This window comes from Coturnix japonica, chromosome 4 (assembly GCF_054131305.1).
Source record: "Coturnix japonica strain WE chromosome 4, WE-NBRP24, whole genome shotgun sequence".
NCBI lineage: Eukaryota > Metazoa > Chordata > Aves > Galliformes > Phasianidae > Coturnix > Coturnix japonica.
The window spans coordinates 32,334,242-32,348,399 of record NC_140666.1 but is presented as its reverse complement, the minus strand read 5'-3'; the positions used below and the strand labels follow the sequence as shown (position 1 = coordinate 32,348,399).

The following is a 14,158-nucleotide window of genomic DNA, read 5'->3' as shown; positions in this document are numbered from 1 at the left end:
TGTTTATTTCTATCTCTCTTCACTTAACCCTGCCTGGTAGCCATCTGGGCAGCACAAGACCCTGAGTCCGTCTGGAGACATTCAACAAGGAGCACACCAAGAACTACCAGATGCCTTGGTCAGGGCTGCACACACAGACACCATTTTGTTACATGACCACACTTCAGGGCTCAATGTGTTGGTTTCCTGGGCAGTATGTCTTGTTCCTGCCCCATGTGATGACCATTCTTCTCTTTCCTACTCATCTCTGTCACTACCTCACACTTCTACTTTAATTTATTTCAACTTTTCTAGACCCAGTGCTTTCTGTATACACTGTATGACCAGAAAGAAGAATTGAGCATTGGAGTGGATAATAACATAGACGTATTTCTCCTGCTTCAGTTCTGAGGCAGTAACTGATCTGGAGACACTCAGACATATCTCTACAGAAGGGCTCTATAAATATCTCTACTGGTGATTTCTAACTTCCTTTGAAGTGTCAGGCACTTGACATTACCACAGACTCCTCTGCATTAGGGAGACAGATGTGATACAACATATTAATCCCAAGAGGTAGATTGCCACATCCATTCCTGGCACCCACCTAAAATTCAGAAGAAAAGAGCAAAGTAAAAGTAAATTGCTTTGAAGGCATTTGTTGTCACTTTATCCACTTAGAAAAATAATGTCAAAGGCAAATACTGTATTACTGGTATCTGCCTGACAGCCAACAGCAGTGTTACAATGTTATTTCTTCTTTGTTATGTGCAACTTTGAGGCCTTTGAGCAAAAACAGGTCAGACTATGTCACAGTAGACCCTAATACCTTAACTTAGGAGAGCACGCTTCATAGCATCCTCAGGAGATGATGTTGTGTTACATCGCACCACAACCAAGAATTGAGACAAGATACAAGAGGTTTTGTAACAAGTGAAGGCTCTATGGTCTTCTGGTTCTGGTAAGAGCCAGAGAATTCGATCATAGAAGGACCCCAGAAAAGAGCCAGGGAAAAGGGCAAGACATACGAGTATTTGCTAGCCAAGTCATCCTCATTGTGCCTGTAGCACATATCCACAAAAGATCTTCTATAGTACAGCTAGCTAACACAGGAGGGCAGGAAGGACAAGTTCCTTCTACCTCTAAACTCATTCACCCCTACTCCACAAAGCAACCAGAGAACACAGCATCGCAGCAGAGGGTACTTGGACTGTGATACGAGTGATCCTCAGGCTTTTTCACTGACATTATCTGTAGTAGTAACATTTTTATATTTTAGCACTACAACTGCAGACAAAATTCCAGTAGGCTCTGAAGAATTGTAATATCCACACTGAAAGAGCATCTGTTTATGGAACACAAATAATATAAGGTCTTGATCTCTTTTATTTTTCCTTGAGATATGAGAAGGTACTTAAGCTCATACCTCAGAAGGTGTTACTGTCTTCTATATGTCACTTAACTCCCACTGAACTCGATACTTAAACTGCCTTGGAGAAGCTGACATTTAGGTTTTATCTAGACAATTTCCTAAAATACCTTTCATTCCCAGGGAAATAAAGGAAGAAACATCTGCAATCTCTCTCATGCCAGTTAATGAGAAGTTTCTGCCCCCAAAATTAAAATAACTCTTAAGTTGCTTAAGGAGCAGATATTTTTCTGATTTTTCAAGAAAAATTAAAAACCAAATCCTAAAGTTGATCTGCCAAGCAAAATAATTCCCAAATCTGTCCCTTTAAAGGTGATCAGTACCTCATAGAATAGGTTGCCTTTACATATGGTTGACAATTTCTGTCTTTGTCCAAGGACTTGGTTTTTGAAATGTAACGGACAAGGTTGGTATTAGTTATATAAACACGTATTAAAAGCTAACTTTGTCTAATTTGTAGGGGAAAAAAAAAAAAAAAAAGAACAATGTTACAAGGCCCATCAATTCGTTGTGAGGAAAAAAATAACTGCAATAGTTTCCTGAAGTTGGAAGTTATTTCATATTAGATTTATCAAACATATCCCTTACATTAAAAGGAGATAAGAAATCCTTGTGAATGGATCAATAAGCTCATTCCAAAAATACAAATCACTTCTACAAATGCTAAGTTTCAGAGAAAAGAGTCTGTGCAGAATAACCCTATAAAAATTTACTCTTAAAATATGGTTTAGAACAAAATCCTCTCATACTCTCTCATACTGTTTTTTATTAAAACCAGAGCACTGCCAATAAGCACTGCTGATCTGAAGGTTAAAGTTGTGTGAAGCAGTACCTTTAACAGAGAAGAATTTTTATTATTAAAAAAGTGCTACAAAAACTTATGGTGTTTTAAAAGGAAAGCTGTATATCTTCTTAGTGAAAACTACTATAATCCTACTGAGGAACATTAATCCATGCAACTGACCTGTTCAAAGAAAACTTGTAAAATATCTGACTGAATTCTCACAGTAAGTTCCATATTCCTAGGCAAAACTCTCTAGTAAACTGTTCTTAATGTTATCCAGGTGTCCAGAAGCAGATGAAAACCCTCCATCTCATGAGTCCTTTTGTTGTAAGTTAACAATTAAACAATTATTTTGGAATACAAACTAAAGAGGGCCATCTTCCCTTCCCTCTCCTCCAACCTCCCCACCCACCCCCCCACCCCTACCCGCTGCCTGCCCCCCCTCAAAGCAGAGGTTTGTGCTACTCAGAAGCTGCATTGAATTAAGCAATTCAGGGGTGGAAGGGGGCATAGACTCTTGCTACACCGATGAGAAGGTTCTTCGAAAGAAGGTATATAACTTGTAAGCTATATAAATGAATTTTATTTTTAATCAGATATTAAATGCCCACATGCCCAAGGTATTTGAGAAACAGAAGAAACACAGCCCTCAAAATCTAGTATTATAGAACAAAATAAAATTGGTAAACTATTATTCAAGCACTAATAATAACGAATTCCAGCTTCACGCTGAGCCATGGATGAGCAGAGTACAGAAACCTCATGTATCTGAAGCACTGATCCCATATGATCTCTTGATAACTCATGAACTGGACTCTTCCAAATAAGGGAGGGGGGCAGGACGCAAAAAAAAGCAACTCCAGCACATGCAGATAAACTCTCCAATATCTCCAGAGGGAGGACAGTCCCTCGTGCACCACTTAGCGTTTTTTCAAAGTGCTTTATGATATAAGCTTCATTTTAGACATGCTTGAAAACACTTGTCTCTTGTTGTTTGTTTTAACTTCTCAACTATGGCAAGGCTTCTAAGTTCATTTTCTAAAGAGCCACTAGCTCATTTGCTTTACTTTTTGGATTCAGTGTAATCCAAAAGAGAAAGTACCTAACTATATTGCTCTGTTTGCTTTATTTAAAGATAATCTTTTTTTCTTTACCCAGCCAGTCAGAACAAATATGGCTTCCAATTCTAAGCAGAGAAGCCTTTTTCTTGCTCACTAGCTTACTTAGGACTACATGATTTAATTAACATTTTTGTAGCACTTTTTTTTTTTTTTTTTTTAACAGATAATGACTTCTTTCTTCAATTTTGCTTTTCAAGCACATTGTACAATAAATCACAAGGGAAAATCTTTATTTTTAATATTTCCATTTATGTATTTAATGAATATTATTGAATTTTTGCCAACTTCTTATTGGAAACTTAGACCAAATATCTAAACTACTATTTCATTCGTGTCTGTAAGAATGAAGCATTATGCTGACACTAGAATTTTAACAGTAATTAGCTCCTTTATTATAAATCTGCTTTTCATTTTACTAAAATTGCAAAAAGCTGAGTTTTAAAATAAACTAGAAACCAAAAGCTTAATTTTCAAAGATTTTCTATATTTTGGATGTAAGTTACGAGAAAATCTTCAAAAACACACACTGCGGAATGCCAAGCCACGCCTAGTTCAAATTAGGACCCAGAACTGAGTTTAAAGCTTTCAGCAACGTGTAGCATCTCACTCTCTGGAACTGCCATAGTTACACACACAGTTCTCTCCCCAAAACATATGCTGTTCACATGCATCTTTTGCGTTTTTATGTGCAGCCAACATAGTTCTCTTCAATACCTTTCTGTTGGAAGACAGTGCTTCCCAGTTGATTCTTCAAAAGTACACTAGTACTCTCATCTCCTTTTGTCAAGTATTCAGTTCTCTTTGGAACACTTGTTCTCACCAATCCACCTCTCTCTAAAGAGACTGCCCAAATTCTTCCATTCAAGGTTATGCACACCTCAGCCATAATTTTCTCAATGCAGGAATATGTGATATCTCAGCACAAACACCAGTAATCTCACTATACTCTTTTTTTTTTTTTTTTTTTTCCTTTTCTGTCAAACACCTATGGAACAATTAGTGTCAGTAAGTTCATGGGAGTGCATTGAGTGACAAAATAGGATCTCCTTTATCCCAGATCTGTTTCGAAAGGATGGCATCTATTGCTTAATTATGAAACACAACAAGCTTTCTTCAAAAAAAATGACTTCTAAGAAACGGTGTTATCTTCAGAATTTCAGCGATAGGGTGAATTAGAACTCAATATTTAGTAGTAATATTTCTTGCATGCAGATGCTTTGACGGTATCAGGTCCCTTAAAACAGAGCTTTTAGTGCGCAGTTCTTTATGTGTGTGTAAACTACCATAGTTATCTGAAGTTTTCACACTTATAATGTATCTGAAGCATCAATTATGAATCAAAGTATTCAGCGTTCAGTCAGTTTCAAATTATGAATGCTCTTGATCATATTTCATCTTACAGCTTCTTTGACAAACTATAAGACAAAAGGTTTTTTTAAAGCTTAATCTTTACTAAATAATTGGGTATGTAATTGTTATGTTTTTGCATTTACAAAAAGTAACTATATATTTTCATTCTGAATTCTTCTTAGGCAAAGGGTTCAGCAAAACCAGAACAAAAATCTTTTTGAGACCACACTGCATACCTCTCTTGTTCACAAAAATATCCTGCTAACAATATTCCTATATTCATTAGAGACAAATGTTTAATGTTAACATAGAGATGCTATTTAAAAAATTACTATGTGGTATACATGATGTATATAACTTAGTATGGTCCTATATCATAAGCACTGTGAAATGAAATCATGGTTTGGCTAGTACCAGTGCCATGTTATTTTGATACTCAGTCCTGGCTAATATTTCTAGAACGATTATCAGCTTTACTTCTGGCTAAAAAAAGGTGCAATTTGACTATGACTAAGCTGTAGGCCAATATCTATAAGAGAAAAAAAAACAAATACTGAGTGAAATAAATGCCAATATTTGGTATAAGATTATGCATACAGAAATATCCTTTTGCTTTAAATCAGAGTAGATGTTTCCCTACCTCAGAACTGCTACATATCTTCTTGCAGTACTTTACATCAGTGCAGATCCAGGAAGAAGACTCAGTATGAAATACCACCCCATTCTCTGCAGCCATGAAGTATAAAAATTGTGGCACATTCCTGTTACCAAGCACTCCTACATTTTCTTAGCAGCAACAGCATAACAAGCAAGCTGACTCATAAGACACACAATCCTTATATGTAGACCTGAGGCTGCTCTACACTTCTATTGACCAACCAAAATTAACTATGGTTTTCTTCATCTCCAAGATAAACAGTGACTAATTGCCAAGAAACCTCATCTTCTTTTCTGGACTGCTTTCCTATAATTTGTTCATTTTTCACCACAAAGAGTGATGCTTTCATCAAGATTTTCCCCCGTTCTCACATAGCCACAAGAGTTGCTATACATTTATGCCATTCTCAGCTGTGGAAATCTTCATCAAGATTCACTGTTCACTGCATTAAGTGGACAGTCTGTTATTGATCTCGACAGATAAAGCATCTGACCTTTTATTCACAAGTTCTTGTTCCTAAAGGAAATCCAAGAATGACTAGAAAAGAATGACTGGAGGTTATCGAGAGCTAGTGCAGTCAATTTTTTTCACTTGTGTCTTTTTTCCTTTCCTTATAACCCAGCACCATTCTAGATTTGAGAGAAAGTCTTAAATATGAAGACAGAACCTTCCAGTATTTCCAGTAGAAAGGGAAAAATCACATCATATCCAATTTTTATTATGGAGCATTGCGTAGGGCAAAGGAGGGTAAGAGTGCAGCAGATGTGATAAAGGAAGCTTGACAGAAAAGGTGTCTCTTTAAAAGATGCATTTTCTTTTCTTTCTTTTGTCTATTCCCCTTGTAGCACTGTGTAAACAACTATAAAAAAAATTTAATTATAATAATTGCGGGCTATGGGGTACTTTTTTTTCTTCTGATTTTTTCTTTTTCCCTTTGCATTTACTTTTCTAAACACTGATCTTTATACACTGTATTTGATGTTCTGGTTTATTTTTGCTGGTCACTGGAAAATTTCACAAACATGGCTTTGTAATTATGAACTTTATCAAACTTTTACCTATATAAAATCTGCATCTTCCAGAGGTACATTTAGAACTAAATATTTGGCTTCACAACACTTTTCAATGTAATGAAAATAGTGTAGGCATCTATAGTATTATACAATAGTTTACTGTCAAAGTGCAACCACAGTATATGGTAAAAAAACAGGTTGATTTGCACATCAGATTTAATTATAGTTCAGACATGTAACCTCAAGCATTCTCCAAATATACTAGTTACATTCTAGTTATAAAATAACACATTTTGCCAGTTTAACTATGTTTATTTCTTCAGTTCATCAAAAACAAGAATGTTAAAAATCTGACACAATAGACTCTGAAAATATAATTTGGAATTAAGTTCACTGTTCTACTGACTCATCACATACATGTGAACAAACTGCTTAACTCTCAGTGCTCTGTGTTTCCTTTCCTATGCAAACAGGAACAACAACTTTAAAAGCAGTTTGGTGCAGAAGTGTCTGCCAACATTCAAAAAGATCCTGAAGTAACTTTGAAATGTGAAATGTCACATTCATTTCAAGACTGATAACCGGCAGTGAATGATGAGCACTCAAGTGCCAATACAGGTAACCAATCATCAGACCTTAAACACAGAGCAAAGAGGAAATTGAACTTCCTTCTAGAAAAATACTTAATTTAAGTAAAAAGCCACAAAATGACAGATTTATTTTATTTTATTTTTTTACTTTTCCTCTGCATTAAATCTTTTATATTAGGATACCATTAATTTTGATAATGAAGCTATTCATAAAGAGTATATTTAGGACAAGCATATGCATAAGGTTTTGCAAGTGAAGTACTACTTACTGAACCATTAAAGCTGTGGGAAATGGGTATTTTATCTTCAATTTTCTACAGTAAGACCCTTGGGATAAATTAGACTAATGATTCAATAATCATTAAAAGATTACAAGTATGGAGACAAAAAAAAAATAAAAATGCTTATTGAACACATCCATTTCCGATAGAGTAACACAGTATTATTATTTCTCATTTTTGGCAGAGTACACATATTCCAGGATTCTGGAAGAAATGAGGAGTAATATTTAAGAAATCCCAAATGTCTTTCATTTTATTAAACACTTTTCATGCATGTATATTTGATATTTTTCTGGGTTGTATGAAATACATTAGAATAAAAGAGGACGAAAAAACACAGAACACAAATTAACCATGCTTCATCCACATACATATATACATATATTGATATATCATATATATGTGTGTATGTGTGTGTGTGTGTGTGTGTGTATCTCCCTCTTTCACACTTTCCTAACACTCGTTGTCTTCAAAGTTGACCAAAGTTACCAAAAAAGTCAGATTCATACACTGAAAACAGTAGGAGATAATACACTTTTTTTGGCACTTGCATGTAGAGAAGGCTCACTGTTTCAAAACTCAAATCACTGAGTTTTGAAAACTAGAAATGGATTGAAAATCTGATCCTCGATAGAAAAACTCTTTAGTTGTTAGAAAGATACTATAAAACTGATTTGCCAAGGAGAGAGAAGATTTATATTTTATCACCAGTAAAGCTGAACATTAAAGCTGGTGGGGAGGTATCAATTCCCATGGATCACGAATCAGCTGCTTTTCAACAGCATGCAATGTTCAACTCAATACTAAAACCAAGACTAATACTATTGTACCTTCTAATTGAACTACATTTGCACCACATTTTAGAATGGGACTGATTTCCAGTTCAGTTGTTTTGGGAACTAACCAGATCATCAAGAAAAACAGATTAAAAAAATTTATCGGAGTGGCATTATGTAATGAGCAGGAACTCATTACAAAGCACTGAAGGGCCGTTTCTTCTAATTCCCAAGAGTAATGCTTAATGAAATGACCATTTCTGCTCAAGTGCAGAAGAATTCATGAACAGATGATTCACATAAGTATGTACAAAATGGGATCTCTATGACCTTCTAATCACATTATCACATACACTGAATTTACAGTGCTAATAGCCATGTTTTATGGCACAGTATTCACATACTATTTTCAAAATTATAAAGGGATACAGCAGAAGTTATTTTTTTTTTTCCCTTTACTCTGCTAAGACAGAAAATGTCATTTCTGAAGACTTTCACTGCAGTATTAACTCTGGTTGCTATGAATACAAGCTGATCCTAGTAGGATTGCCAATGTTAGTTAAGGATTAAGTAATGACTGGAAGGTTTTTTGTTATTGTTGAAGTCTAACGAATAAATGTTTGCAGGATGAGATCCCAAGTCAAACCATAATCCTGGCTGCTTAATATAGTTCAAATTAGATTTTTAAGTTCAGAGAGACTGCCATTTATGCTGCTTGTTTATTCTCAAATATTTCATTTAGCTGTACTAATATACAACAGCAAATCTTTGTTGATCTAAAACACTATTCTATAATATACAAGAATTATTTAGTATTTGAAAAGCACACACAGGATGTTAGGTTCTGCAGAGAGTACAGAATAAACAGCATGAACGTTCTGCATCACACAAGCATTGTGATTCAACAAATCATGTTTACTTTGTTATGGAGGACAAGGAGAAGCATCGCTTAAAATGTAATGGCTTGATTTGGTCCCCTGAAACATAACATCTTGAACACTGCATCTCTTTGAACAAAATTACTGAAAAGAATTCTTATTCAAACAGAGTAAGCAAAACCAGGAAACACGTAACAGTGCCAGCCCATAAGATGACAACGTTATGGCTACAACACTGTACCTTGCCCCTGCAGAACCACCACTTCCAATCCAGCACTGATTGGAATGGTCTGTAAAACAGACCTTAAAGCCCTCTTTTTCCATTGCACTTCTCATAATTAATGCAGTGTAATGCCTAATTTTCTTGCCTATCTTGTATAGCTGTTTATAATTTCATTTAAGGGTCTTCTACCTACTTAAAGCCTTACAGACTCTTCCTATCCAATCACAACATCAGGACAGCCAACATTCCAGCCCATGGCAGAGAATTCTTAGCCTAGAAAAAGAAACAGGAAAAAATCTGATTCTGCATCTAAGCCCCGAACAGCCTTGTTTACCAGTGTCACTGATGACAAACTTGGTAATTTCATTTCTTCATAAATATTTGAAAGTTACATTTTGCTAGGTGGATATCTATTCATTTGATCTAACGGCTGTCCTTTCAAAAATGTCATAGGAAGCCATTAGCCTAGCTTCAACAGAGTTAAATTGGCAGAAGTAAATGGGGATTGCTGAGAACAATATCCTTTGCCCACAGCACAGCAATGCCAGGGTTGGATAAATTTTATTACCCTTAATAGCATTTGCAGCTATGCAAGCTAAGCCAATGACATGGGTAATCGAATCTCAGGCTCATAAGACAAACACCTGTGGCTATCAGAAAGGAATCCCCACCACCTCAGGCTTAGGCACAGTGCTGAAGATTCAACAGCCTGTCACTACAGGAAAGGGAAAGTGACAGGGTACAAGGATGAGAAAATTGGTGTGGATGGCAAAGAAAACCACTTTTTATCAGAACTGATCTGAACTATAGTCCATTCTTAGAGCATCTTAAAAGCTAGGTATGGGAAACCTCTAAAATCTCCCTATCATCTCTGCAACCTTCAGAAGGTAAGTCTATGGCTTTGGCACTTTTCTAGTCTATCTGTAACAGGGAGATGTGCTGTACTTCCAAGAAAATAAATGTCCCCAAGAGTATCAGGTGCACTGTGGGACTGCAAAAGTTTGGGAATATAATGTTTTTGGCCAGACATGGTGGTCTCACTGCTCTCCCTGGGAGGGGCACTGCGACCTAGGTGGGAAAGGCTTCAAAGCACACGCGTTGTTCGTTTGGTAAAACCACCTCATTTCCCTAATTGCTGCCTAATTGTACAGGCTGAGCAGAATTTAACTGGGAATAAAGAAAGATTAGTGACCCCAAAACCATTTAAATAAAACTAAGGTTGTAATTAATTTCCAACTTAGATGGCTGTTCCTTCATTATTTCTTAGCCTGCTGTGTTTTTGTGGTCTCACCTCTACAGTCTTAGGCTTTTCAATGAATATGGTTAAAATAGGCAGGCAAGCTGCAATTTCAGTGGGACTTTACTCCTCTACATTGGAACTACATAAACACACTGCCAATTATACAGCTAGTATATGAACAGATGAAACATGAAATACTTACTCCTGATCTACTACTTGGTTAAGATCTATTCCATGTCAGCTACTGTGGCTATTAAATCTTGAACTCTGGACAGAGATATTGTAAATCAGAAAAACAAAAAAAAAAAAAAAAAAAAACAAAAAAAAAAAATTCTTCAACAAGAAAATGACAAGTCAGAAATATCTCTTGTTTGAAATTAGCAAACATGGAAGTAACTACTTTCTTTTTTGTAATGGACTCACTTCAAGAACACTGCATTGCAGAAAGCATTTAGCTTGTCATGTTTTTCTATTATTTTATTTTACACTTCATTCGTTTCTATTACATAGCCTTGCACTTTATTATTAGGGTATTCTGTTGTTGAAAACAGGCACATGAAATTCTGATTCAGTTATTCCAGCAAAATTTTATTTTGTCAGCATTTAAAGTGAAACAAATGAATGACTGTGATACTCAACAGTTTTAATAATATATGTTGACTCTTGAGTATTCATGGCCTTTAGATGCCTCAAAACAATAATGCTTTTATATAAAAAATGAATATTGATTAATGAGTTGTTTTGTTTTTTTTGAAGTTGAGCCCATAGCTATGCTTGTCATATAATTTGTTATGAATCACCTAACGTATCTATCAAGCAGAGAGATAACAAGAAAATTGAATTTTTCCACTGCAAAACACCTCCCCATCATAAGCATATGTCCTGTATTACCCTTAACAACAGAGGACAGACACACAAGTATTGACAAACCAACTATCCTCCCAGACATACACTTAAATTTATGCATGAATGATTTCCTCAGAAGTTTCAGCAACGTAGTAACCACCCATGAAAACAGCAAGGATCTACTTTAGGTAATATCCTATTCACATAGAACTCCTTTATCTGCCACTACTATTAGTGGAATATATTACTCATTTTCCAGAGCTCAAGATGTGTTCATTATTGATTATTTGCAAACATTGTTTTTCAAGCAAAATAAACACTAAACAACCATTACTGTTAGGAAACAATCTAAGACACTGTACAGCCAGCAAGAGTCAGTATCCTCAAATCTGACTGGACAATCAACTTCAGATCAAATGCAAAAAATACGTACCAATTAATCTCCTCATGTGATCAAAAAAGCAATGAAAGAAAGCTTACATCAATATGCACAATATCCAGAATAGGAAAAATGTGCATTACAACACAGCAGGATTTCTCTGCAATTTGAAACACAAGACTCAACAAGCTGCAGGTGGCCAAGAAGACAGGCACAGAGCCAGGTAACATGCTGCTGCTAATGGACACTCACCTGAAGAGCATCTCCGAAACTTTTTTCCCTTGCCACCCTCAGCTTGAACATTCTGATGAATTTTTTTTCCTCACCTAGAGCTACTGCTTTTGAAATAAAAGGAACTAGACAATCACACATATTTATTTTTTTAAAGCATGACTCTTACCACTATATTCCATTTCATTAACTATAACAAAGGTCTGTTGCAGTTCCCTCCGTAGTACTCAAAACACATAAAGATGACAAGAAGCTGGATGTATTTCACTTCTTTAATCTCTCCAAAATTCAGCTTGTAACAAAATTCAGATGTAACAAATCAAATAACCCACATGTAATAAGCACTGAGAGTTTTAACGAGAGGCTTCTAGAAAACCCACTGCTTCTTTTCATTGTTTCTGAAACCATTATGATAAAGAATGCCCATTATTTTTACCATGTTTCACATGAAAATTTTCCTTATCATACACATTATACTTTTCTCCCATACATTTTCTCTCATAACCTCACATGGAACTCTGCAGATTCAAAAATACACTGTGTTACCTATTGCTGAAGAAATTACTTCTATCAATAACATGTAAAATACGGGGACTTTTATTTTTGTGAGGTATTTTCCCTAAATCCTCCAGAGGTAAGAAAATTATGCTGTTTTTGAGAAAAAACAAAACCAATACCCTGATTTTTATCTGAGAAGCAACAACTCAACACAACAGTAACACAACTTACATTTGTACTTCTTAATGTTTCAACAAGAAGCAACTCCTTCTGTTCCCTCTCCAGAACTACCACAGAGCTTATGACAGAAGCCACCATAACACCACACATAAGGCACGACATTCCTTAAATTTGGAAGCAGTACAAAGCAATCTTTCCCAATAATCTGTCTGGGAGTAAGCACTTCGTACAAAATTTACAGATCCAAAAAGTTGGTTTCCATTTAACATCTATCTGATATTTAAACGTTATTTACAGAGAGCCTAAGCAGTTGGGTTTTTTTAAAGGAAAGATACATTATAATTATGCATATATTGATCTTACTGTGCAGCAGAATTTGGAATTGGTCACCAAAATCTCTAAAAAATAAATATTAAAACTTTTTCTTTTTTTTCTTTTTTTTCTTTTCTTTTTAAATCACATTTAGGTCAAGAAGACTATGGTTTTAAAACCCCATTTCAGATTGTGACCTTCCAGCATTTCCCAAAAGTGTATAAATTTAAAATATAAATCCCCTATAGAATATAAATGCATATTTAAAAGAAAGTTATTTCCATTATCAGAGTCAACAAGATTTTAATAAATCACACTCGCTAGCTGAAGCAGTTTGGGAAAAGTTAAGCTGCAAGTTCACTTAGTTTCAGATTAAGAAATCCTAAACAGCTGGGAATACTGGACAATTTCCAAAGGAAAAAGACTACTTTATGATTAAGAAGTTTTCCAAAAATTAAATTACAATGCCACCTGGCAGGCTGAGTCCATTTTGAAATAGCATTTTGTTTTTTAATACATTTAAATTACCAGTTTGAAGAAGTTTTGTGGCACAAAATGCTCAACTTTCCCACAAAAGTTAAGAAAACAAGTGGTTCTCATGTAGGATTATTACATGATTACAGTATTTATAATCATACCAGACAGATGAGGAAGAACAAGTTCTAGAGATGCTGAATTCAAAAGTCCTAAACACTTTTTCTAAAGTCAGTTTATATATATCATTGATTTCTATTAAAATCTCTAAAACACAGAACTTCCTCCTCCTTAACTGATATTAAGACATAAAAAGCAACGTTTAAAAGCCCTATATAAACACAAAGTTTCAAGTCGCCAACAAACTCTCTCTGCAAGAGAATTCTTTTCAAGTCATTTTTCATTTGTCCCAGGTGGATTCAAATGCATTACATAATATAAAGCTGTCACAATCTGACATTATGAGAATAATGGAAAATATGGAGGTAGAACCAGCTTAAGCTAGTGCAGGACTGTGATTTACCCTCCATTAATTTTTGCTCACAAACACCAATGAATACTGCAACCAGTGCTTGCATGGGGGAGCCTGAAACATAAGGAAAAAAGCTAATGACAGTATCTGTACAGAAGTAGTCTCTAGAAAACAGACACCCACTTCCTGCTTTAGTGGAATAGGATTGACTGACTGCCTGCCCCTCTCCTAGCACTACGGAACAAGGAGTGCAACCTCTGAAGCTGCTGAAGGAATGGAATGCTGAGGAGAAAAATAAAACAAAACCAAAACCATCCAGCTGAAAGCTTCAAGGAAAGGGAAACATCACTAGCCAGCGTAGATAATGAGACTCTAATACATGCAGTCCCTTAAAATGCCTAGTAAGACTGGAATAAGGAAGCTGTGTAAGAGCAGCAGATGGGA

General features: G+C 35.5%; 1 protein-coding gene across 9 annotated transcripts in view; it reads right to left on the bottom strand.

Annotated features, from left to right (window-relative positions):
• LOC107313128 (uncharacterized) overlaps positions 1 to 14,158 on the bottom strand; it is a 542,029-nt gene that overhangs the window by 463,838 nt on the left and 64,033 nt on the right. The window contains exon 1 of one of the 9 annotated variants that reach the window (XR_014945265.1): positions 5,304 to 11,045. The exons of 6 other annotated variants lie outside the window; for them this stretch is intronic. The gene's annotated coding sequence lies outside the window, so the exon portion shown is untranslated. Of the gene's footprint in view, positions 1 to 5,303; positions 11,046 to 14,158 lie in introns of those variants that run through there. 2 more of the 9 variants (XR_014945266.1, XR_014945267.1) reach the window with 2 other exon arrangements.